The sequence below is a fragment of the Typopeltis vanoorti genome, chromosome 5 (assembly GCF_054136105.1).
Source record: "Typopeltis vanoorti isolate ZY-2024b chromosome 5, IOZ_Tvanoo_1.0, whole genome shotgun sequence".
In the NCBI taxonomy this organism is placed as follows: Eukaryota; Metazoa; Arthropoda; class Arachnida; order Uropygi; family Thelyphonidae; genus Typopeltis; species Typopeltis vanoorti.
The window spans coordinates 58,487,716-58,513,235 of record NC_143553.1 but is presented as its reverse complement, the minus strand read 5'-3'; positions in this window follow the sequence as shown (position 1 = coordinate 58,513,235).

Genomic DNA, 25,520 nt, shown 5'->3' with positions numbered 1-25,520 from the left:
AGTTCAGTCGTATAGACGAAGCCCTTTGGTCGGAAAGACCTAGGTTTGATTCCCGTCAGTGAGGTGAGAACCTTTATCTGTTCTCTTTCGATGAAAAGTGAGTTTACCGGTCTCATAAGGAGATAGGGAGGTTTTTTCAACCTGAAACTCGGGTTTTTCTTCCCTCGGAACAGACAAACCGGCCCCATGATCATGCACGGATTTACAGTCATGAAATATTTATGACAATATGCGGAAGAGATAGTGTCCTCACCACAAGTCGTTACGCCCGTAGTGAACCATGAGTAACATCATGGTAGTCAACCTTCTAGATAGGAGATGGCACACGAATGGGAAGGGGTAACATCATCTGCAAAGATGCCTCTAATTTTAATATCAGTTTTAATGCCACTTTTTTTTCATATTGTGATCTAATGTGATACATATAAAATGACGAAACAACAAGCCATCTTCCTGTACCTCCTTCAATTGAAACTGCTATCTTACAACTCAGATGTAGACTAACTATATACGGCTCGTTACCATGTCCTATTTGTACCATATAATTGTAACCTTTTGAACAGATTTTCTCTTGAAATCATCTCATATGACTTTTACAGATCTATAGGAACTTAAATACAGATTTTTTAATGATCCCATGATGTTTGCTTAAATATTACGGAATGTGCAATAGGAAGACTCTGTAATTCTCAAATTCATCTTTATTCCCATTTTCATAGAACCTATAAGGGCTCTATTCTAGTCATCTGGAACTCGAGGTTCTACTCGAGCCCTCTGAATTGTGCAGTGTAGCCACTGTAAAAATTATTTACAAATTTATATAAAATGTATCTGATATATCATCTATTCCAGCTACCTTCCCACATTTTAGTTTCTGATGAGTTTTCTACCTGAAGTATTGCTATCTTAGGGTTCTCGTTTATTGCTTACGCACTTCATATGTGCATATATAGGGGCTACATTGTCGGCCACGTGTCTCTAGATGGTTACCGTAATGTGTTGTCACTTGCTTGTTTTTATTTAGCAATCTTTCGCAGTAATTAATCCACTCATCTAGAATATATTTATCTTCCGTTTTGACGTTATCATGATCATCTTCGATTACTTTTACGGTACTCTTTAGTCCATTTCTAAGCTTTTTCAATAGCCTCTAGAATATTTTTGCCACCCTTCTCACATATATCTTCTATATTCTTACTAAAAACGTTTACACATTGCTTAGTTTCTTATATTTTTCTCTGTATTTCTCTCTCAGAGCACTTGCTGACTTACTTGTCAGGAACTTTCGATACGCTTCTTCTTTTCTTTGACTGCCCTCAAATTCCTTAGTCCACCATGGAGATTTGATTTTTCTTTCCTTGCAGACAACCTCACCACATGCTTCTCTTGTTGAATCAATCAAAATGTTTTATTCGTGTTTGTCACTGAATCTCCAAGGTTTTTGTTTTCAAATTCAGTTTTTTCTTGAATAATATTTATGTGAGTCTACAGTTCACTTCTGTAAGCTGTTTGACTTTGATTCTTTTTAAAGCTTCTTAGTATATTTATAATTCTTTTTAGTATATTTATTTATAATAATGTAATATATCATTAGTGCATTTTAAGCAGCTGATTGGAGACATAAATTGGAATAATACCGAACAACCATACGCACACATACAGGAGAGTGGCTAAAAGTCACCCCAGTTAAATTTAATGAGTTTATTCATTACTTAATCTTGAAAATGAAGTCAAGTTTATTAAACAAAAATCGAATTTGAAATTGATTAACCTACCAAAAATGCTCAAAATGTAAGCTGTCTTTCATTCTCCTTATTACTGAATAGTATTAAGTTCACTATCGTGTTTTTTTTTTTTTTTTTTTTTTTTTTTTTTTTTTTTTTTTTTTTTGAGAACTCATAATTTACTAAATCAAAAATTTTCGGGACAAATTTCATGCTGTTTACATGCACTATAAATATACTCTCACATCACAGTAATTATATTATATTAATTCTCTGCTTATATCGTTTTACTGCTAAAAGTCATAAATCCTATCGTTCCTCTAAAGGACGTTCCGTTAGGTGGCAGCATTGTGCAAACAAATACTAGCAAACGGGAATTGCAGTAGCTGTAGGAAACGAAGTATTTGTCTCAATAAAAATAACAATTAAATTATGCTGTTTATTAACGTAAATTAAATAATATATTAGAAGCAGTCTGAACACTCATTCAGACTTAAAGGAATCAAAAAAAAAAATAATGAAACAGTAAGGGAAGAGCAATAAGGAGGAAAATTGACAGTCGTGAATAAAATAATTAAGTAATAGATTTTTTTTTTTCATTCAATTCAACAACCTGCTACATAAAGTTATGCATCGATGTAGCTTCGTTATCTCGAACATTATTTATTTATTCATTGAAGTCCTTATAAGGACTGGCTTAAAGGGGCGAAGCAACAATGCTTTTCATCTTCCCCGTTATCTGTATCTGTAGAGGACAGTGTAGGTATAAGGTGTCATTGAGTTATTAAAGCTCTGATCATGGCAGGAAGATAACAGCAATAGCCGAGCCTCAGTTAGGACTTCATTGGCTACAGCATTGCCATCCATTACCCTCCGAGGGTATTAATCACCGATGTTTAAGTAAAAGTGAACTCTAAAAATTCGAACGATCCCTAGACCGCTCCATAGTGGCCGAAAGACCGTCCATATCTCATATCTCAGCGTTGGTTCTACTCAGTGACGGACTCCCCCACCACCGAGCAGAACCGCTCAAATTTCGAAGAGAAGCATTCACCGACAAAGCCCCTCACCGGGCCGTGCCGGAAAGCACTTTGCCGGAGACTCAAATTGCTCACTTAAGGCAAAAGTAATCATTTTTGCAATTTATATTTATATATTTATTTAAAGTAATTTATTTAAAGCCTTTCCTTATAAGGACTGGCTTAAAGGGGCGAAGCAAGAATGCTTTTCATCTTCCCCGTTATCTGTAGAGGACAGTGTGGGGATAATAAGGTGTTATTGAGCTATTAAAGCTCTGATCATGGCAGGAGGGTAACAGCAATAGCCGAGCCTCAGTTAGAACTTCATTGGCTACAGAATTGCCATTCATTACCCTCCAAGGGTATTGGATTGAATGAATCCATCACCGCATCTCACGGTCGATTGATTCCCCTATCCTTTTTATTTAAAGTTCTTAAAAGAACTGGGCGATGGACTGAGTCCTTGACTCTTTATCCCGTCATCTGAATGAAGTAAATCTGTGTGGATGGAGTGTTATTGAGCTAAAAAGCTCCAGTCATGGCTGGGTAAAGTTAAAGTAATCAATTGTAATTTATTTATATTGTTTAAAAAGAGGTGTCGGATATATTTTTATTTTTGTTATAAAACAAATAAATTGACTAAGAAATTGTAATGAAATTTATTTACAGAATTATTATTTATTTTTATTTTCTATAAAATCATAAAAAAACTACATTAGAGCAAGATTAATTTCAATTTATTCCACTTCTATAGATTATTGTTCCCAGACTCTCGAGGATTGTAAAAAAAAATCACATGTAGACAGTCTATTATCAGTAACTATTATTATTATCACTCCTGTGAGTGCAACCGCTCCACTATAATTTCGTTTAAGTACTGTGATAAATGCGGTCGCCCTTTTTATTACAACACCTAGAGGCTGTAATTGTGAAAAGTATGTAATGTAAATTATAGCATAGATCGTCGTTTATTCAAGCATAGTAGAGAATATATTGTATATATACATACCGTCCTCTGTAATCCGAAAAATATCTCCTTGCTTTGAAGAAATCGTATATGAATCAAAATATTGGAATTATTTTCGCGTGGGCATTTAACGTGTTATCTTTGGAATCTCAGCTGTCATGGCTAGTGCATATCGTAACAACCCGAACACATATGAGGAATAGAGTATTCTTGACAGGCATGTTAACTTTAGAAAAGAACGTCATTAACCAAAAATCACTAGTTAATCAATATTTATTTATTTGGTTTCCTACGAATATCTTTAAAACAAAATATATAGAATTTATTTTTCTAAAAAAAAAAAAAAATGATGATTGGGCTGCGCATCTCTTATGCAAACAATAAATTTATGTCATTTTTTTTTTTTTTGTCAAAGTCCAGTGGTATCAACCGTTCACTTCGAACTAATCCAGTATAACAAGCTTAACAGAAACTATTTTTTTTCTTTATTAGATTTAATTTGTGTAAGGCAGGAACTAAATCTAAAGGTTTCAAAAAGAAAGCGAAACAAAACTTTATAAACATGGATCTAAATTAACCAGAAAATGAGATTTTATTTGAGCCTAGCTGGACTTACTAGAAGCAAATAAATTATGTATTCCATTTCTTAATCACTGCAGTCGTTGAATGCGACGAGTCACTCGCAACAAATCACCATGCAAACATCATGTCGGCATCCTAGTTTCATATTAAAAAATCCCCATCACAGTGGCTTTATTGCTCTTTTTATTCAAAAATTTTTCTTTACTTATAGATGCTGTACAACAGTGAGATGAATCCCGAAACTAATAACAGGCTTGCATATTAATAAATCTGTAATGAGATGAATTAGATTTCCTTCCCACAGTTTCAACTTCGGTTGTATATTTAAAGAATCCGCTGCTAGAAAGCAATTTCTATAAACTACGATGCGTTATAAGAATTATCGACCTGCAGCAAGCTTTCGTTAGAGTATGTTAATCACTCAAGGAAGAAAAACGAATGGGAAGTTTGCTAAATTTTGTTTTTGCATTTGATGAAAATTTATATGCTTGTTTATGTTTTTTTTTAACTGAAAAATATAAGAAACGATGTAAGGTGTGATAAAATACTTTACTCATTCACGACTGTGCTCAGCAAAATTTAAATGATTATATTAAATAGTAATGTAATTTACTTTAAAAAAAACAAAAAAACAAATGGAAAATAATTTTCATTTCAGGTGTCAGTTTCTTTCTTTCTTTTTTTTTTTATTAACCTATAATTTGGTCTCGAGTCGGGAGATGGCGCTCCATACCACTATTGCATTAACAACAAAATTACATCTGATTGATTTTTATTTATTTGCTCATCTTTTGTATAGCTACGAAGCGTAATCAGTTCGGTTATTCATAAAGATACCCATATACAAATCAAATTCATAAAAGAAGTGAAAATGTAGATTATTTTAAACTCAATGTGTTAATAAATGAAGTCAACATTCTAATTAATTTAAATGACTTAAAAATTATACTTATTATGTTTTACTTACTTAAAGTAATATTTTCGCATATTTCTGTTAATATATATATTCGCGTATACTTAGTCGTACCCTTAAAACATATTTCTGTTAATATATATTCGCATATACTTAATCGTACCATAAAATAAATATATATATATATATTTAATCGTACCATAAAATATACTTAATCGTACCATAAAATATATACTTTTCGCATATGTCTTCTTGATATATTTTTCATATATTATAAAATATATACTTAATCGTACCATAAAATAAAATATATGCTTTTCGCATATATCTTCTTGATATATTTTTCATATATTTCATAAAATATAAAATATATACTTAATCGTACCATAAAATATATGCTTTTCGCATACATATATCTTCTTGATATTATCCTTATCCTTATAATAAGGACTGGCTTAAAGGGGCGAGGCAAAAATGCTTTTCATCTTCCCCGTTATCTGTAGAGGACAGTGTAGGGATAAGGTGTTATTGAGCTATTAGATTAAAGCTCTGATCGTGGCAGGAAGGTAACAGCAATAGCTGAGCCTCAGTTAGAACTTCATTAGCTACAGCATTGCCATCCATTACCCTCCAAGGGTATTGGATTGAATGAATCAATCCTCTCCTTTTTTCTTGATATTATAAAAAAAAAAAGTTTGCTTATATATATTAATGTAAGGTAGAAAAATAATGGTGTTTAACTAAAATTTATATATTTATTTAAGAAAATATATTAAATCCAATTGTTTCGTTAATGAAATTTGATTTTTTTACTTCATTCTTTATTATAAATTGCAATGTATTGATTTATCGATTTTTCTAGGAGGATATGTGCAAAATTGATTTTAAAATTCACAAACCAAATATTTAATTTATAAGTAATTGATAACTGAAACAAAAGCAGTTTTAAATAAATTGCTAGGATTTTTTTAATGAAAAAGACATTTTTCTGTAATTTCGTAATTCCATTGAAGCTTTTTTTCTATTAGACTTCAAATGAAAGATGGACATGTTTTTATTGAGATTCGCTATCAGAAGTTCATAATGCGTAAAAGGTTAGTGCTAATGTTACTGCATCTGATTTAGTTAAATTATTAATTAGATTTCTTATAATTTATTAATTACATTATTTTAATTTCAAACTAAATTATTAGATTATTTTGTTTTTTAACTTAGTAATTAAATTATTATTTTATTTAGAACTTACTAATTATATTATTAGATGGTGTTATCATTATCTTACTGATTAAAGTTATTTTATTATTTTTCCATTCATGCTTTCCCATGTGAATATGGTTGATTTTGATGTTCTCTACCTCCCCTCAAAGTTTGTATGTGGAATTTTGAACCACTGTGTGTGTGTGTGTGTGTGTGTGTGTGTGTGTGTGTGTGTGTGTGTGTGTGTTACTATAGATTAATAGAGCCTCCGTAACTCAGTCGGTATAGACGAAGCCCTTTAGTCGGAAAGACCTGGGTTCGATTCCCGTCAGTGACGCGAGGAACTATTATCTGGTCTCTTTCGACTAATGGTGAGTTAGCCGGTCTCATACAAAGATAGGGGAGTTTTTTATCCTGAAACTCGGATTTTTCGTTCCTCAGAACAGGAACACAAAGGCCTCGTGAACACACAGACTTCTACAGACATAAGACACTCCTGGAATAAAGAGTTTAAAAATTAGGATATCAAATATTTTATATAAATACTTCAATAATGATCTTTGAGTAATTAATATTGAAAAGTATAGTTTTTTTTGTGATAACTGACATTTTGAATTTTAAGAACTTTTCTCATGTTAATTAGTTGCATACAAAGTTTTGTTTTATTTGTCTAAAGAAGCGACAATATGTTTGGAATTATATCTCGGAGGGAAAAATGTTCACATTTGACAGCCGACCTTATTATTATCTTCAACTTCTACTTACAAGAGTGTTCCTGCCGGTATGGATTTTCCTAGAATTAAAATGAATCTTAACACAAAGGCAAAAATAATAATAAGTAAAGCGTACATATCTTTTGATCATGCTATTTGTGAAAATACTTATTTTCTTTTGGGATCTAGACCGTGATTCGCTATCAGAAGTTCACACAGAGATTTGTAAAAGCCAGCTAATGCTAGTGCATTACCTGCACTGTCAAGGGGTACCTCTGATGCTCTAGGCTACTGTTCTGCTACTAGACATCCATTAGAAGTAATGGTGCAGGATACCGACATTCCCCATGCACATAATGGGGGATGATCTACCTCGCCGGTACCTGTCACCTTGGTATTAGGCGTTACCTTGACAACGGAGCCTGTCGTTCGCCTGTCACAAGTCACTGTCTCTGAGTCTGTGATGTCAAGTATTCCATGAGACTAGGATGCACTGTCTAGGGAGATACAGTCAGACGCGCGGCCAGTAAGCAGGCAGAAGAGAGCGAAGAGAGAGCGGATGGATGTCTGAGTGACAACCATATAAATGTTTTCGCAGTAAAATTGATCCGATGAACACCATCAGTACCTAATGGCATACATCAACACAAAATACAGGATGAGACGCATTTCGATCGACACGCCGGTAATGTTCGTAGAGTAACGGGGATGTTAGTGTACTTAGCTGTTCTACAGTAATCTATGACACTCAGCATCCGCAACCATTTTATTAGAATTGAAAAGGATGGAGAGAAAGGTAAAATATCGATAGAGTGAATATATCCAAAAGTAAAAAAGTAAGCAATGTCAACAAAAAGCACACTGAAAACAAATGAGTGAGAGATAGAGATAGAGATAGAGAGAGAGAAAGAGAGAGAGAGAGAGAGAGAGAGAGAGAGAAGAGAGAAGTCGTTCATACTTGAGAAAATTATTCTTCGATATCTATTAGTTCTTGCTTTTTTGGTATACTGAAAAATACCGCAATCTTTGTAGTATAATATTTTTCAGTTATTTGGCATTCTCTTCATTCCTCATCACTATTATCAGTGGTTCTAACAGGCACTTAAGTGCCCACGGCCTTCCAAGTATCCTTAGATTTCCTAAATGTAATTCTTTGTGTGTAATTAAGTATTCTTTGTGTGTAATTTACAAGTATTTGCCTGATTGCCAAATGAAAAATCCTTTCGACTACCTCATGAGACAGGCTTACTCAATTTAAGTCAAAAGTCGTGATAAAAGTTCTGGCCCTAAATGGTGGTTTCGAATCCTTGCAATCAAAAAAAAAAAAACTTTGTCTATTCAGACTGAGCTACGGTGCTTCAAAGAGTGATATATGGATATAATTTTCGGTTTAAAAAATTCTTAACGTAATTAATTTGGACGAAATTTTAGTCTCAATTAATAAAATAATTTAGAGTAGTTGTGTACATTAGATTTTTCTCAATAGGAAGATGGTTTGAAATCCTTAGATTTGTCCCTAGAATTACGACCGAGGTAACTAAGTCTATGAGGTAGACATGTTTTTGTTTGAAAATTGGGTTTGTTCTTCAGAACAGTTGTTTGTTTTTCACGATGAAAAACCGGTTCGAATTTCTGTGGTTTCGGAAGAACCACAGTAATTAAAGGATATGCACGAGGACAGTATTTCTTTGAACTAAGCAAATGGATTCTGCCTTCCAAACCAATGCTTGCTTTATTTCTATAGATCGTTGTAAACAGACTGGATCTCTGGAGCTAAGTTATGGTTTTATCAGTTATAAAATGGTTACGATTTTATATTTGACCTTTAATAGTAACACGAATCTGTTTATGTCCAGATGAGAACAAGTCAACAATCAGTTGAATCATTTCATTTACAACGACTTAGTTGCATCTTCTTATAAATAAAAAAACAATTCCACTTTTATTGGAAAAATTTGGTAATGTCTAATAAGAGAGAGAAGACGCACGACATATATGGCGCAGAGGATGAAGCTTGACGCTTTTCATATTCCCTGTTGTCTGTTTCGGGAGCAGTGATGGGAGAGATTTGTGAGCTATTTTAGCTCGCCCTGAGTGGAAAGAAGTGGTTAACTCGTCGTTGAGTGTTAGGATGGCTTTCGGTCTTTTATGTTTCCAGTGGTCATTACCGTCATAGTTTCCGGCTTGCTGAATTAGTTGGTTTGGATGGATAGATGTCTCCATAAAGAATTTTTCTGCTAGGGAGCGTAGTAGTGGAGAGATGTAGGGGATATTTATGTCCCGGTGGATCTGGGCGTTCCTAATGAACTACGGGGCGTCCAGTATCATTCGCAGGCACTTCTTCTGTAGTCTTTGTAGCTTGAGGATGTTTGTCTTGGAGGTATGGCTCCAGGCTGGGGAAGCGTATATAATTGTGGGACGGATCACTGTCTTGTACAGTAGAATTTTGTTTCTTGAGCTTAGTTTGCTGTGTCTGTTGATCAAGGGGTATAGCTGGGCGATAACTTTTGAAGCTTTGGTGCATGTTCTCTTGATGTGGCTGTTGAAGCATAATCGCTTATCGAGAAGTATTCCGAGGAATTTTGCTTCAGTTTTCCAGGGAATTTTAGAGTTGAACAGGGGGATGTCTCCTTTGGGGGGATGCTCGTCTTCTTGTGAAGAGTATCGTTTTGCTTTTCTGGGGGGTTTAATTGTAGTCGCCAGTCTTTAAACCATTTTTCTAGATTCAGGATGGTGTCTTGTAGTTTTTTGGTAACGAGATGTGGTTGGCGAGATCTGGCTAGTATATCCATGTCATCTGCATAAAGGGCGATGGTGGATGTGAGAGGATTTTGAGGAATGTCTGCCATATAGATGTTGAACAGGATCGGGGCTAGCAGTGATCCTTGAGGAACTCCAGCGAGGATTTTCCGTTGGTTTGAGACTGTTTAATTGATTTTGACTTGCATCATCCCGTTGGAGAGGTATGATTTGATCAGGTGTATCATGTTTAGTGGAAGGTTAGCGATGATAAGTTTGTAGAGAAGGCCTTGGTGCCAGATCTTATCGAAGGCCTTTGAGATGTCTAGGAAGACGGCTCCAGTGTGTTGATTCCAATTAAATCCTGTGGTGAAGTATTCTACCAGTCTATGGATTTGATGGGTGGTGCTGTGATTTTGACGGAAGCCAAATTGTTCTTGTGGAATGATATTTAGTTGGTTGACATGATCTTGGAGTCTGATGAGGATGATTTTCTCAGCTATTTTCCCTAAATTGGATAGCAGGCTGATGGGATGGTAATTTTCAGGTGGGTGTGGGTCTTTGCCTGGTTTGTGAATTGGGATGATGTCAGCTATTTTCCATGACTGGGGAAGTGCTGCCATTTGAGGATGGAGTTTATGATGTTTGCCAGATGTGCTATGGCTTTGCATGGTAGTGCCTTGATGACTTGGTTAGTGATGCCGTCGGGACCTGGGGCTTTTTTGATCTTGAAATGGTTGATGATGCCGATTATTTCGGCAGGTGAGGTAGGCATTATAGGACTTGGATTGACATCGGGACGATTTACTGTGAACCTGACTTTACGATGGATCTTGTATACATGGCTGATGTTTAGGTTCTCATATGCAGGACTACATTGTTTCTCTAGGTTTCTTGCTATGGCTTCGGCTTTGTCAGCATCTGTGTATGCAAGGTGCTGTTCTGCTTGCAGAGGGGGGGGGATTTGCACTTGTTCCTGAGGTTGTTTAGGAATTTCCATATAGAATGATCTGCTGTGGAGATGGAGGTGAGCTTGTTGTCCCATTGTTGGTTCCTGTGGTTCTGGAGAGCTTCTCGGACAGATTTGTTTAATACTTTTATTAAATAAGACGTTGTATACTGTAATTCGTTGATGACGATTGGATTTGAGTTTGTTATTTCTACTCTAAGACAAAAGTAAACACTGAGAACCTAATGAAAGTACATTAACAAAATACAGCAGAATTTTATATCTAAGTTACATAAGTATAATATCTAAAATGACTCCGACAGTTCACTAAGTTTTCTTTCTATATTGGATAAGTTCCAATACTTCCCAGCTATCCATCCGATTTCATAGTTGCTATGAAAGTCTCTCAGTGCCCTTAATAAATCATGTTCTCACAGCCCCGATTCCCTTGATATCCGATAAAACTCAGCGTGGCCGAAGTTGTGAGCCATAATCCGAAATTGACCTTACTGCAGACCTATATAAACGTGTCATAATCTCCTCTCTTTCCTCGGAGGCTTGTTTCCATCAATCGAAGAATATTTTGAGCTTTACTAGATGACTTATCGATATATATATATATATATATATATATATATATATATATATATATATATATATATATATATATATATATATATATATATATATATATATATATATATATATATATAATTCAACTAAGGTTCACCGCTATCAGCCAAAATATTCAAATGCTTGTATTGTTTTATTCTCCAACCCCCTCCATTCAGTCTACACATTCAAATGTATCGTTTTACATTTTAATCCATGATTTTTGTTTAGTTTTCCAATCTTTCCAAATAACCCTGAAGAAACCTAAGATCACACGAACATTTTATCACCCTACTCAGCTCCATCTCATCAGCAGACAGAACGGTTTTACTCCTAATGTTTCAACCAAAAGCCATTAACGAATATATTGAACAAAAAAATATTTACTATTCTCCATTCCTTATAATTTGAACTTCCAAAAGTCCTCTCTTTAAGCACTAAGCTTTTGTATCTGTTTGTCAACCCGTTTCTTGGTCACACAGTAAATAATCGTCAGTACACAGAATGACACTTCAATCAGTAAATCCAGATGAGAACTATTATCCTAAGTATTTCGATAAACCATATAAATTACATCCTAAACATTATCATCTTCTATTTCAGAGTGACCTCTTTATAAAAAAAAAAGTAACTAGATTTGAAAATAACTATTGAGCCTTAACGAAACCATCCTGTATTTGGTTTGATAAGTAATCACTTTCAGGGAAAGTTACGATAAGGATGCTAATTTACTTTTCCATTACTTTGTCAACAACACTTACCTATTAATGTTGCCCTGTAATTCTCCACATTATATAAATTAGGAACTATGAAACCCTAGCAAACTTCTAATCAGAACGTTAGATTCTGTCCAGTTTGGTGATGATATCTTTGCTCTCGAAAAACTGTTGATTAATGTTTTAGAATTACTACCGCCTCCTTATAAGATTGACTAATTCACACAGGTTGTAATTCAGAATCCCACTATGACATGAATGTTTGTGAGTCTTTAGGTGGGAGAGCATTTTCATCACCTTGTAACGCCAATAAAACGTTGTTCTCAGTAAGACGTGTAGGACAGGATTTTCCGATGTCCATCCACAAAATGTATTAACCCATTTTTAAAGGTGGTGTATCATCTCTACCAGCCAGTTGCCAGATGTTTTAAACTATTAGCACTTTCCCTTCCCCTTTATCACTGGGGAGTAAATTTATAATTTACTCATTTTAATCTTTATTTGTGTCGGATACAAATCCTTGCAAAGGATAATCGAATTTCCTCGCCTTATAACGTCATGATTTCCGAAGATATAGTCCTGAGCCACTCATTGTTTATTTCGATAGTATTTCCCTCGCTTTTACTACATATCTAAAAAAAATTTAGATTTAACCTTAGCTTTCCAAGTTAACTGTAATTCATGTGTGCCTTTGATTGATTCCGTCAAGACGAGTTGAGTATTTCATGAGTCATCTTCTCCATTCTTCTCTTAATAAAGTCTTTCTTGAAAAATCTTGAAGGCTGTTGATCTTAGCTTTCTCAATATTAGTAATTCAGCTTATCCTTGGTCTACCTCCTTGTCCGTTCGGTGGTTTTTCCGTCCATGTAGGGCGATATAAGGTAATATCTATTGATTCATTCTGTTTATATGTCCATACCATTTTAGTCTCTTTTTATTTAGTTCATCTCTCACTATTTGATTGGTCTTTTTCTCAATCCATTTATTTTTGTTTTATTTTTCATAAGTTTGTATTTTTTTCCTTTTTCTCTTTGTTATCCAACTTTCAGATTCGTAAAGGACCACGGGCAATACCATTGAGTTGCATATTTTTAGTTTCAGCTGTTTACTTATTTTATTATTATTCCAAATTTTATTTAGCTTTCCTATTACAGACCAACCTAAAACTATTTTAATTTATTGTTTTCATATAATTTAGATCTTCAGTGATGAGTGATCCCAAATAGTTAAACTGAGTTACTTTTTCAATATATTTATTTTCTTTCTCTATTATCATTATTTTACTTCAGTAAAATTTATACTCACATTATATTTGTTGGTGATTTGGTTTATTTTGCTGATCATGGATTTCATATCTTTGCTGTTAGTAAGAAGGACTATATCATCTACGTATTTGATATGGGTGATGTTGGTTCCATTTACTGAGAGGCCAGTACATTCTTCTAGAGCTTCTACTAATATATATATATATATTAAATAAGTATGGACAGCCTTGCATAACTCCTTTTACAATATATATTTCTTCTATTTCCATTTTATTAAATTTCAGTATTGCTATTGTACCTTGATGACATTGCTTAATGAGATTAATAATATAGGGGATCTATGTTAGTTTTTTCAAGGAATTTGATCATGTATTTTCTATCTGTTGTATCAAAAGCCTGATTATAATCGATGAAACAGCAATAAATAATAGAACTGTTGGAAGTTTTTATTTTCAATAAGTTACTTTACATTATGGGATACTAAAGCAAGTGATGTTAAGTCATAAGCTTCTATATACGAGTTGCCCTTGTCCTGAAAGTAGTTCACACGCAAACTGCTTTGCTTACAATTGGATAAAGGATTAAACTAAGAATATAATTTCTTGGTATCGTTAATTTATAGTTTAACCAAATGGAAAAACTTCCATGCACTTTCATAATCCAGAGTATTTCAATAATAAGTAAGACATCTTTTAGCTACTTGTATACAAAAATATGACTTTTGAATTGAATACAGAAATATTCCACAGGATTGATGATGGATTCATTCAATCCAATACCCTTGGAGGGTAACGGATGGCAATGCTGTAGCCAACGAAGTTCTAACTGAGGCTCGGCTATTGCTGTTCCCTCCTGCCATGATCAGAGCTTTAATAGCTAAATAACACCTTATCCCCCAATAATACCTTATCCCTTACTGTCCTCTACAGATAATGGGGAAGATGAAAAGCATTCTTGCTTCGCCCCTTTAAGCCAGTCCTTATAAGGACATATAAGTATTCCACAGATGAATTTCCACACATATATATATATATATATATATTCCACAATTGCCACATATATATATATATTTCCATATATATATATATATATTTCCATATATATATATATATATATATATATTTCCATATATATATATATATATATATATATATTTCCATATATATATATATATATATATTTCCATATATATATATATATATATATTTCCATATATATATATATTTCCACATATATATATATATATATATATATATATATATATATATTTCGATATATATAATGGAAGCGAGATAGATATCATTTTAATACTAATAAATGCAAGGTGCTGCACTTTGGGGAACAAAATATAAAACTGCATATTGTATTGATGGAGCTGTGCTTCAGGAAGTGGAGATGAAATTTGGGATCTTGGAATGATGATTGACAACGGACTACAGTTCCAAGGGCACATTGCAAGTGTTGCAACCGCTGCTATGACAAGTACGTTAACGTTTAGGAACAAGGAGCTGCTAGTCTCTGTGTTAATTTGCTTTTACGTTATTTAATTTCCGATTTGATTGACAAACATCTTTATGTTATTGGTCACGTGATCATAAATGATTTAGATTCAAAAATATTAAGAGTACGATTTCGCTCGTTGCTGAGGATTTGAAACATCAAGAAGACTGTGTACATGACTTCAAATACGGTTCAGCGCAATCTTAAAAATTCATAATGCCTCCATAGGAGAGTCGGCGACGTTGTGAAATTAACCCGTTAGTAAAAAGAAAACAATCAAATTCCATCTTGTAAGAGAGAGAGAGAATTACTTATCAGTTGAAGGTGAGTTAGGCGGTATTACTAGGTTTTCCCCTTTCATAGAGTCGTTGTCATATAGCAAAGCAGGCAAACCTCCCAGAAAATAAATGCATTTAAAAAAATAATTTCAACCAGTAGTAATACACTGCTTGAAAAGAAATCAACAAACATCATAGCGTGAGAAATAAACAGCCTTGGCGCCCACATTAATAAGATATAGGACCTCCTGTCGCTGCCATGATGGTAGAAATCCTACGGAGCGTACTCTCCACAAGTGTACTATAGCGATCAATGGGACTTTTTGATCATTCTTCGTGTAAGCTCCTAATGAAGCCCTGAACTGTTGTCGAGCGACGTCCCTTGACCTCAACCGACGCTCCCGTTCATCACACAGATATTCAATATAATTGAGATCAGGGCCGTGTGGAGGCCAGTCGAGTGCGATTAAGTTCATGGCCACAAACTATGTAGTTACAGCATCAGCCTTATGACACAGTTCATTGTCTTGCTGAAGGAAACAATGGTCAGTTCCGTAGAAACGCCACAAAGTAGGAAGCAGTGCATGTTCAGAATTTTCAGATACCTATTTTGGAGTTCAGTGTTCATGGCACCACAAACAAAAGTACGAGGGAAAACAGGACCATACCATCACGCCGCACCTAAAAATTTCACAGTTGGGGTTACGCACTCTAGTAACAGACGTTCACTAGGCATCCGCCACACCCACATCCATCCATCAGCTCGATAGAGCGTCTAGTGTGATTCATCGTTCTAAACACAGCTTTACAAGCGTCCACGTCCCACTGTACACGCTCTCTGCACCACTGAAGACGACGCATGTTGGTTTGGATAATGTAGGGCTTGCATATTGCTGTCCTACCATGGAAACACATGTTGTGAGCCTCGGTTTTGAATGTTTTTGTGCAGATTCGTCTTCAGTCGATACCTGGAACTCCGTATTCAATATATCGACGGTGAATGCCGGTTTTTGCATATTATCCTTCGTAAGTACCCTGCAGTCGCGTTCTTTGAGTGTGATGGGTCGTCCACTGCGGATAGCACTTACAGTTGATTCCCTGCGCTTCCATCTCAGTATTGTATCACTGATTAGTGATCTGGGATGGCACGGTTTGTGAACAATTTGCCGAACAGACAAATTGTCTGTTTGGCATGCTACATGACATCCTATCACAACGCCCCTCTTTCAAAGTCAGTCAGTTCCCTTCTCGCAGCCATTTCACTCGGACACAATTGCACTGACTTGGAAGCATCATATTCCTCCAATTTATACCAGCTACAAGCATGTGACTCGTTATATGGAACGATGTAACTTGCTCATTTGGGGGTGGGGAGGGGGATCCTTTCTTTCTTCTTTCCAAACAGTGTATATTGGTTAAATAAGATTGTGCGCTATACCTGCCTTTATGGGACTCATAGACATTATATAATAATATATTAATTAATTCATAATTGTGTAAATATTAGCAACCAACGATGGTTTGACATAAATAATTTGCATATTGTTGAATGTGTTGGTATTATTTATTATTTTTTGTTGATTACATGAAGTATAACAAGAATGATAACAACGTTCGATATGTTGTAAGGAATTATGGTAAATGATAAAGAACTAAATCACCTACGATTTGCTGACGACATTGTTCTTTAAGGAAATTCTTCAGAACTTCAAGAAATGTTCACTGCATTGAATGTTCAAAAAATTAAAAATAAAAATAATGTATAATAAATTCGTCACCAAAAAGCCAGTAAATAGAACACCGAGAAACTGAAAGAGTAACCTCCTATGTTTACCAAGAACAAAAGATCAGAGTAGAGGGCGATTGGAAAGAAGAAGTTGTACGCAGAATTCAACTTGGTTGAATAGCCTTTTTAAATGATCATCTCTCTCTCTCTCTCTTTCTCTCTCTCTCTCTTTTCATCAGAACAGAATTTCTTCTGCAAGAAGAAGATTCGAAAAATGGAGTTTTGATCATAATTAATACACTTCTTGACTTTCCGACTACAAAAATGCAGTTATAGCGCGAGTCCGTGTTCATGTTTCAGACTCCTTTGGTTAATTCTCACTACTTGTTACTTGAACTTACTTTTCCTCGGGCGATTTCAGTGTTGGAGTCAGTTGTATAATTGCGCTCGGTGAACCGGGTAACCTTGTTCTAACATCAAAGAAACATCTCGGAGTTCGCTAATGCATAAATATCTTGTTGCAGTGTGCTAATGAAAGCTAACGATATTGTCAGATAAGGAAGAGCGATACTTACTTGGAATCTTTAATGATTTTGTTTCGTCTTGGGGATTTTTGGTCTGAATTACTAAAGGTTCTTTTTATTTTCGTATCCAATGCATCGACGGGTATCGCTAATTTATTTCGTATATATAAATCACGACAAATCTTTTCCAAATATCGCACTCGATTATCATATTTAGTGAAACACTTTCTGAATTATTATTATTAAATGTAAATATCGGAAAGTTTGTGTGATTAAGTAGCAATATTAACTTCGATAGATTTCCAGCTTTAATCCGAATAAAAATTCTCTACCAACAGTAGAGCTTTTAGAACATCCATTAATTGCTTGGTCGGGATATGAACTAAGTATTTAGTCAATCGTTTTTTTCTTTGTGATTTTTATAATAATCTCATCCCCCGACCCACTTCTGTCGCAACTTGACCCTCCAGGTTAGTCGAATATAGAGGATGTCCATTATCCACTCGTTGTTGGATGTGTGCATTTGAATTTCTGCTTGGACATAGATGTTTGGTTATGCAGTGATAGATAACGTTCATCTGCGGATGAAACAACTACCTGCTTATTGGAGGATTGAAGTGGCTTCAAAAGGTGCCATTTTTACAATACTCCACAGTGTTTCCAGATTATCTGATCCTCATACCACGTCTATACCAGAAGTTTCCAACCTTCGGTGGGTGAGAATATTCATAAAAACACACACACAAATTAGTTATTAATAATAAAATTTTTAATAATAAATAAAATAAAAATAATATATTCCCCCCCACACACACCCGTAGGATAAAAGTTCTAGATATTTAAATTTCGTTCTTTCGAAGTTGGATTTTATTTGTATTTATTTTTTTATGTGGCTCACCCACGAAAGGTTTTTGTAAACCCATAGTATATTCGTGCCGTAGGTGAGCTACGGATTTTTTCTATTTTTATTTATTTAATTTAATTTAATTTTTTTTAAAATATTTTTTATGTAGTTGATGGTTTAGTAGTTTACATAGTTTACATTGTTTGCATTTCCAGTGTGTTTTTCAGCTGATTCAAAATTGAATGTAGGAGGGAGAACACTGGAGATTTTGTCTTAAGCCGTTTGAAATACGCTGAATTTTTTTTCTTGGGTGTATTAGCACACTTATTGGGGGGGGGGGTAGCTTTGATATTGACGTTCATTTGAAATGACAATGAATGCGTTCACTCCCACGAAAACTGTTTCAATGATTGGATCAGAGAACAATAGAATAGAAACAATAATATGACTCTATTGAAGGGGGGGGGGACCGGAAATTACAGAGATCGCTCGGTTGGTGTAAATGTAATAGTAAAAGGACACAATGCTTGAAGTGGCCGAGGAAAGAGATGTCCATAAGAAAGAAGCTAAGGTCAGGAATTGCCAAGAAGAAAGCTGATTGTGGTTTGGAATTATGATCCATGAAACTGGCGATGAGAGTGTGCATTATTTGGCTAGTTTGTCTATCTTGCATGAGGAAAAACCTCGTTTTTTTTGGGAGGAAAACCGATCACCGTCACACGAGACCGGCTAAATGATCATCACGTCAAATAAATTTATTAAGGTCCTTGCATCCTAGACAGGATTCGAATCCCAGGTTTTTGCACTCTAAACGTGTCTTCCAGCTTAAGAAGAAATCTGTGATATGTTTGAGGAAGAATTGGTTAAAAATTAAAGAAACGGGATATTTGTATGAGTTATCGGCTCTTCTAATGGGGAAGAGAACAATTGAATTCGATAATTGATAAGAACAAATATTTCTTAATCTCTTCTGGGTTGTTCAATTGGATTATAATCCGAAAAGAGAAGTCTGTTGGAAATTTGGACATTGTTGTACTGTACAGTCCAAAATTCCTTTGGACTGCATTTGCCATAAAATAATATCATATGATGCTCGTTTATGAACCATCTTTGCTATGAGATGCTTTATCCATTGTAATCAGTTTATGCAAGACGGTTTGTCTCCGAAGATGGCTAGCAATTCATTGAGAATATTTTCAAACCATTAAAGTGTTTTAAAGAATTCTGAGATCAGAATATTTTGTTCATTGGAATAAACTCTAGCATTTATTCCACAGTTCACTTGAATCCGTTGATGGTACATACTAGTTGGGATTAGAATCATTCTCTCATCTAGCGCACTGGTTTAGTGTGGAATGCACTCAACATTTTTATTTATTTAAAATAAATAAATAAAAAAAGTTAGAACTTAAAGAATTCTGCCTACTTTCTTTCTTTGCAGGGCATTTTATTTCACTTAAAAGTATGATGGTATCTAAAGCTCTGAGTTCAGTGTATTATATATGTCAACCGAGAGTATTCTTAAGAGAATTTAAGACGAGTTTTATGTGAGAGGGGAACCTCAGATCTAGGTGGGAAATCTTGCCGATTCCTTATGAGATCGGTCGATTCTCCTTCATTTGAAAAGTCTAATGTTTCCGGCAGTCTAGACTAATATAGTGTAGTTTATAAAGATGATATCATTTGGCCAGAATAACACAGATTTCATTTCTGTCATAACATGATTATTTATACGGATTTTTGGATTTTTCAACCAAAGGTGAGTTCGTGGTCTCATATCGGGATGGATAGATTCTGCTGTTGGAATTCTCAGTTTTTCCCCTGCATAATATGGAAACACGTACAAATTACTGAAACTGTACAATGATATAATAGATTTCTTTGCCTTGAAGTAATCTAAAACAGTTAAAATCAAGCACAGACCTCACTCAATCCGAGATCCAAGAGCTACAGAGAGAGAGAGAGAGAGAGAGAGAGAGAGAGAGGATATACAGAATACACTGGAATTATTTTATGTAGTTTTTTTTAAAAAGAACATCCGCCTTTGGATTTTCGTTTCAATGGGGGAGAGAGAGAGAGAGAGAGAGAGAGAGAGAGAGAGAGAGAGAGAGAGGGGTTTCTATAATACCGCTATAACTACCAAAAAGCGCCCCCTATATAAGATACTTTTAACATATGCACCAATGTTGCTGCTCTCTTTCAATAACGCGGATAGCGTTTAAATTTCTTCCTGATTTTCTTCCGGGAGTTTTTATTGAAAGTCTGCTCCACACTTGTGTACAACACAGATCCCTTTATTCGCCATAATCTCCGTCAGAGGCGAGAGGCAGTCCTTACGTTGCCCAAAAAAGAAACTATTGAAAAGTGCGGCAGCCATGTGGAAATATGCGTATAATATGTACAGTGTGTTTCCCACCCTCACAGGCCTCGGATGCTCCAAAAGAGTCCGCGTGCAATACTACATTATGGCTTTATGTAATCGGATCGATAGACCTTGATGTGCTTTTCTTGAACGCTTTCTGCTTCATTTAACCACCACTATTCAACAGAACCTCTGCAGACTGCTGATAAGAAGGCGAAGTGTGGCTTCCTGGTGTGGAGAATAGAAATGTTGCTCCACTTCACAGCAGAAAAAATTGCAAAAAGAATTACTAGAAAATCATTTTCTTTCCTTTTTTAGAGTTCGTAAGGCTATAACGCAAAATTCTCTATCACTTACTATGCAGACATCAGCAATTAACATTACGCTAAATAACAATCCTTGATAATGCAAATACATATTTGGCATTAATAGATATTATTACGAACGTATGACATTTGTATAATTTCAAATGCTTCATTTAGGTTATACTTGTGAGGAAATGCTCATAAAGAAAGCGTTTTCCAAAGAAGAATGATAACTGGCATGAATAAAGAAAATGCACGCTTGAATAACTGCTAATTACAATTAGAAGTTCCACATCTGTACTTCCACCATGTTTTTCTAACATACATCGATCAAATATTGTGAAATTATAAATATCCCTAGAAAGATGTATTGCTAGGAGAAAAGTAGAAATAAAGGCTTTAATGATGAGACATTAAGAGCACATTATTTGTAATGATTTCTGTGGGAAGTCTAGCATTTTTTTAAAAACGTTTCAGGGGAACTTCCGATCATTAAACCAATATTCCATAACTTTTGATTCATAAAATGCAATGTGTTAATGAAGTAAAGCCGTTGAAAAATATGTAGCTTTTAGAATGCTGAGACAGTTATACATGTGATGTGTTTATGGCAGGAAGTAATGAATATTTAGGAAGTAATGAATATTTAGAAGCGACTTTTCAATTAAAGGTGAGCTATCCGGTCTCATATGACCTAGATGCAGGGCTGGATTTAGACTTGCTGAGGCCCTAAGCTATACAAAACCCAGAGGCCCCTGCTGTTTTAAATTACATCATCTGATCTTTTTATTTTATTATTTGAGGCCCCGGCAGATTGTGAGGCCCTAAGCTGTAGCTTTTTTTAGCTTTTACGTAAAGCCAGCACTGCCTAGATGTGAAGGACGAAATGGTAGGAGAGAGGTAGGTGCGAGGCTTTCTATATTAAAACCTCTTTTTATAAAACAAAATAATTTCTTCGTTAATTTGCAAGCTTTTGAGCAGAATAATGGAGTCAGATTTGCACTTTATGGACTTTTATCGCTTTTTCAAAATATGATAATAAGGAAAATAGCAATGTTGAGTCTAGTTTAGATCAACACTGCGTCATTGGAGAAATCTTAATAGACTGGGATGTTAAGAAATGATGAGAAAACCTGGATACCAAACTTTTTTAAAGTTTTGGTCTGTTGTTTGCTTTCTTTCTCTCTCTCTCTCTCTCTCTGTTCTCCCAACTAAATGGAAAATTAATGGATCCTTAGTGCGAAGTAGTGTATGACTAGTTGTTTCTTTGCCGTCCATTTTAATGATCAGTGATCAGTATAATGCTAAGGAGGTACGCTTTGCAATATTTCAGTTGCAAATTTCCATATTTGCAAATATTGCAAGGGTCAATAGATAAGAATGGAAGCTTGAAGGTTTGTTCTGAGTCAACAGTATATTTTATTTTTATCCTGAATTAAATTGGCACACTTGTTAAAGAAGCAAAGACAATAACTTGAAATGAAATGAACAGATATTCATTAATTTCAGTAATGCGTTCAAAGCTGTGTTAAAATCAAGCCAAGAAGACACGAATATGAATACTCCTGGTGTCAAATATACGAACTTCATGTATAAACACATCTCAAGACAGGAGTTTTTAATTGTTAGATCACTGATTTAAAACAATTGTTACATTTAAAACAACTGTAACAATTGTTTTAAATCAACGATTTAAAACAATTGTTACAGTCCAGATTTACATTAAAAGAGTTGATTACGTAAATATCCTGCTTCAGATAAATCGCAAAAATCTCTGACGTCATTTCAATTACCTTTTTTTTTTTTCATAAAAATATAACAACCAATCCGAGTGGTCTTAAACTTGAAATCTCGATTATCTACAGAATGTCTCTTTCTTTCATTAATGAAAAGATCTTGGATGAAAAGGGAAAAATAAAAGAAAGCATAAAACCGTAAGCCTTGGTAATTTCGCTTTCGTGTAAAGTGAATTCCTTGGCGTTAACATGTCTTTGTTCTTTACCGACAACAAAATTACTAATTGCTTATGTTCTTTTTTTTTCCCTGAGTTCTTGTTGTTACTGCCTATTCTTTCAATCTTCTCGTTTATCTCTTGTACTTGGTTTCAAAGTAGCACTTCGAATTTCTATTTGTCTTGTCTGATGTGTAATCGTTTTTTAGCCAATTACTGAGTAGTTCCCGAGTGTAATCAGAGCCCAGCAAAAAACAAAAAAGGAAAACCTCCTCCCAAAACAGACGCGAACCAAAAATCAAACTAAATAAGAATCGCTTTGATTCGAGGAAAAAGAAACGGACGAAGATAAAATAGCTTCATCCACCAAAAGAAAATTGATTCTTTGAGCCCTGTAAGAAATAAGGGATTAAAGGAATCTTTTGAAACGATCTACCAACTTTCAAAACTTGTAACTTCCTGTAATAAATGAGGGTTCAGTTCGTGTGACATGCGCTTGTTACATTCCAAAATTGGACAGAAATAAAAAAATAAATAAATAATGTATTAAACACAGTTTCAGCAATATAAACTTAATCACCATTTGTTTTATCTGTTACTGATAGGTGGCGTGGAATGTAGTTTACGAAATACCACGTTGTATGAATTTATAAAAATATCAAAACCAAGCTACACTTGCGAAAGCTAAATTAAGAAATATTCGGAGCTTAATTAACCCCTCATCGAAGTTTGAACAACATACTTTAGTATACTAAAATGCACGACATGAAATAAATAACATCAACGAATATCCAAGAAAGGTGTAACAATCTAATTTGTACTATTTATTCGACTTGGATTTAATTAAAATAAAAATACAGAATACTCCCTACATTTTTCCTTTAGAAATTTAGCATTGTTAACTGATATTTAACCCAAATTGGAGTGCCTGAAAGAAACACTCAGAATATTAAGACGCAATTTATCACTTAAATATTAAACCTTTATTACTACTGTTTCATAGTCGTCTGATGAAATTTAATTATTAAATTAACATGTTCACCTGTTGATAACTTGATTCGGCTATCACTGACAGCTGAACCCAAGGCTATCATTGATTTCATAGGTATAATGGGAGAGAGAGCTCAGTAGACTGTGTAATCATCTGCTGATGCTAAACCCTAACTTTTTTTTTTTCAGGAATTTTGAGGAGTTATAAACTCCCAGTTTTCATGTAATTCCCTGAAAGTTAGTCGAAGTTTCTTTATCGAAAATTAGGATTTTTTATAAAAAATTTTTTTTTTTTCAAATTATAGAAAATTTATAATGCATTTTCGATATCATTTTATGAATTCTATTGTGTAAAACCATAGAAAGAATAAATTAAATTAAATTACACGTGACATTCAATGGCTTAACTAATTGCTGTTTTCTACAGATAGTTCAGATATTAACGTTCCTATTGAAGTTAACAGGTGTCTCAAGTCCGTTTCTGTGTCTAGTTTCTAGTGCCTAGTTTCTGTGTCTAGTTTCTAGTGCCTAGTTTCTGTGTCTAGTTTCTAGTGCCTAGTTTCTGTGTCTATCAAAGCAGTCAAGAAGTGAAAATAGAGGAACTTGCAGTTCTGTATTTATTGATGAGAGATTTTGAATCTTCTGTTTTCCCGGGACCTGTTTGTATTCCATTTAACACGCACCACGCTGTACTTTGGTGTTTTTGTAAATTAAGCATGCATTTTGGCTGAACTTATAAAAAAATCTATTCGGTGGGACTACTCTGGATGCTCCTGCATAGTTAGCGACTTAATAACGCAAATTGTCGCAGGATCTTCAGAAGAAAGATTTACCAGGTGTCTCTAGTCCGTTTCTGTGTCTAGTTTCTAGAACCTAACCACAGAAACTTTTTCTAAGCTTTTTCTAATCATTTCTGGAATTAATCGATCTTTGACGCTAACAAAGAGTTTCTTTTTTCTTCCAGAGAAAGCTCGAAATTTTAATCCCCAAAATAGAGTAAACACGACCGTAAAACATGCAAGTGTTTCGCGGATGCATATTAGGATTCGGTGCATCGCGTTTTGTTTAGCACGTTACAGAAATGCGCTAACCTGCAGTGATGATGAAATGTTCCACTTTCAATTCTCGTCCGTTATCTTAGCATAGGTTCCCCGAGTGTATTCACAGGGTCTGTTTGCTTGTTCTGGGGGACGAAAAACCTGAGTTTCCGGTTGAAAAACCTACAACCTCCGTATGAGACCGGCTAACTCACCTTTATTCGAAAGAAACCAGATAAAGGTTCCGCACGTCACTGACGGGAATCGAATCCAGGTCTTCGTCTATACTGACTGACCTAAGGAGGCTGTCTAGTCTCTTGCCAAAAGTATTCGTATTTTCCGTTACTTTTGTCCAAATTTGTTGTCATCTCTTGCAATTGAATAGTTCTATTATCCTCCAGGTTTGTGTTTCAGTGCTGATTCTTACTCAGAGTGTCCTTTTTCTTCTCTCCTAGTTGCTGATGTCTATTCTGAAAAGTAACCAATGTTTGACCTATTTTTAAAAAGAGCGGCACGTTTTTAAAATAACATCCAATTTCTACACTTCTAGTAATTAAAGGTGGAAATTTTTTTTCCAACAGTAAAACTTCAGATCTCCAGTAATCTG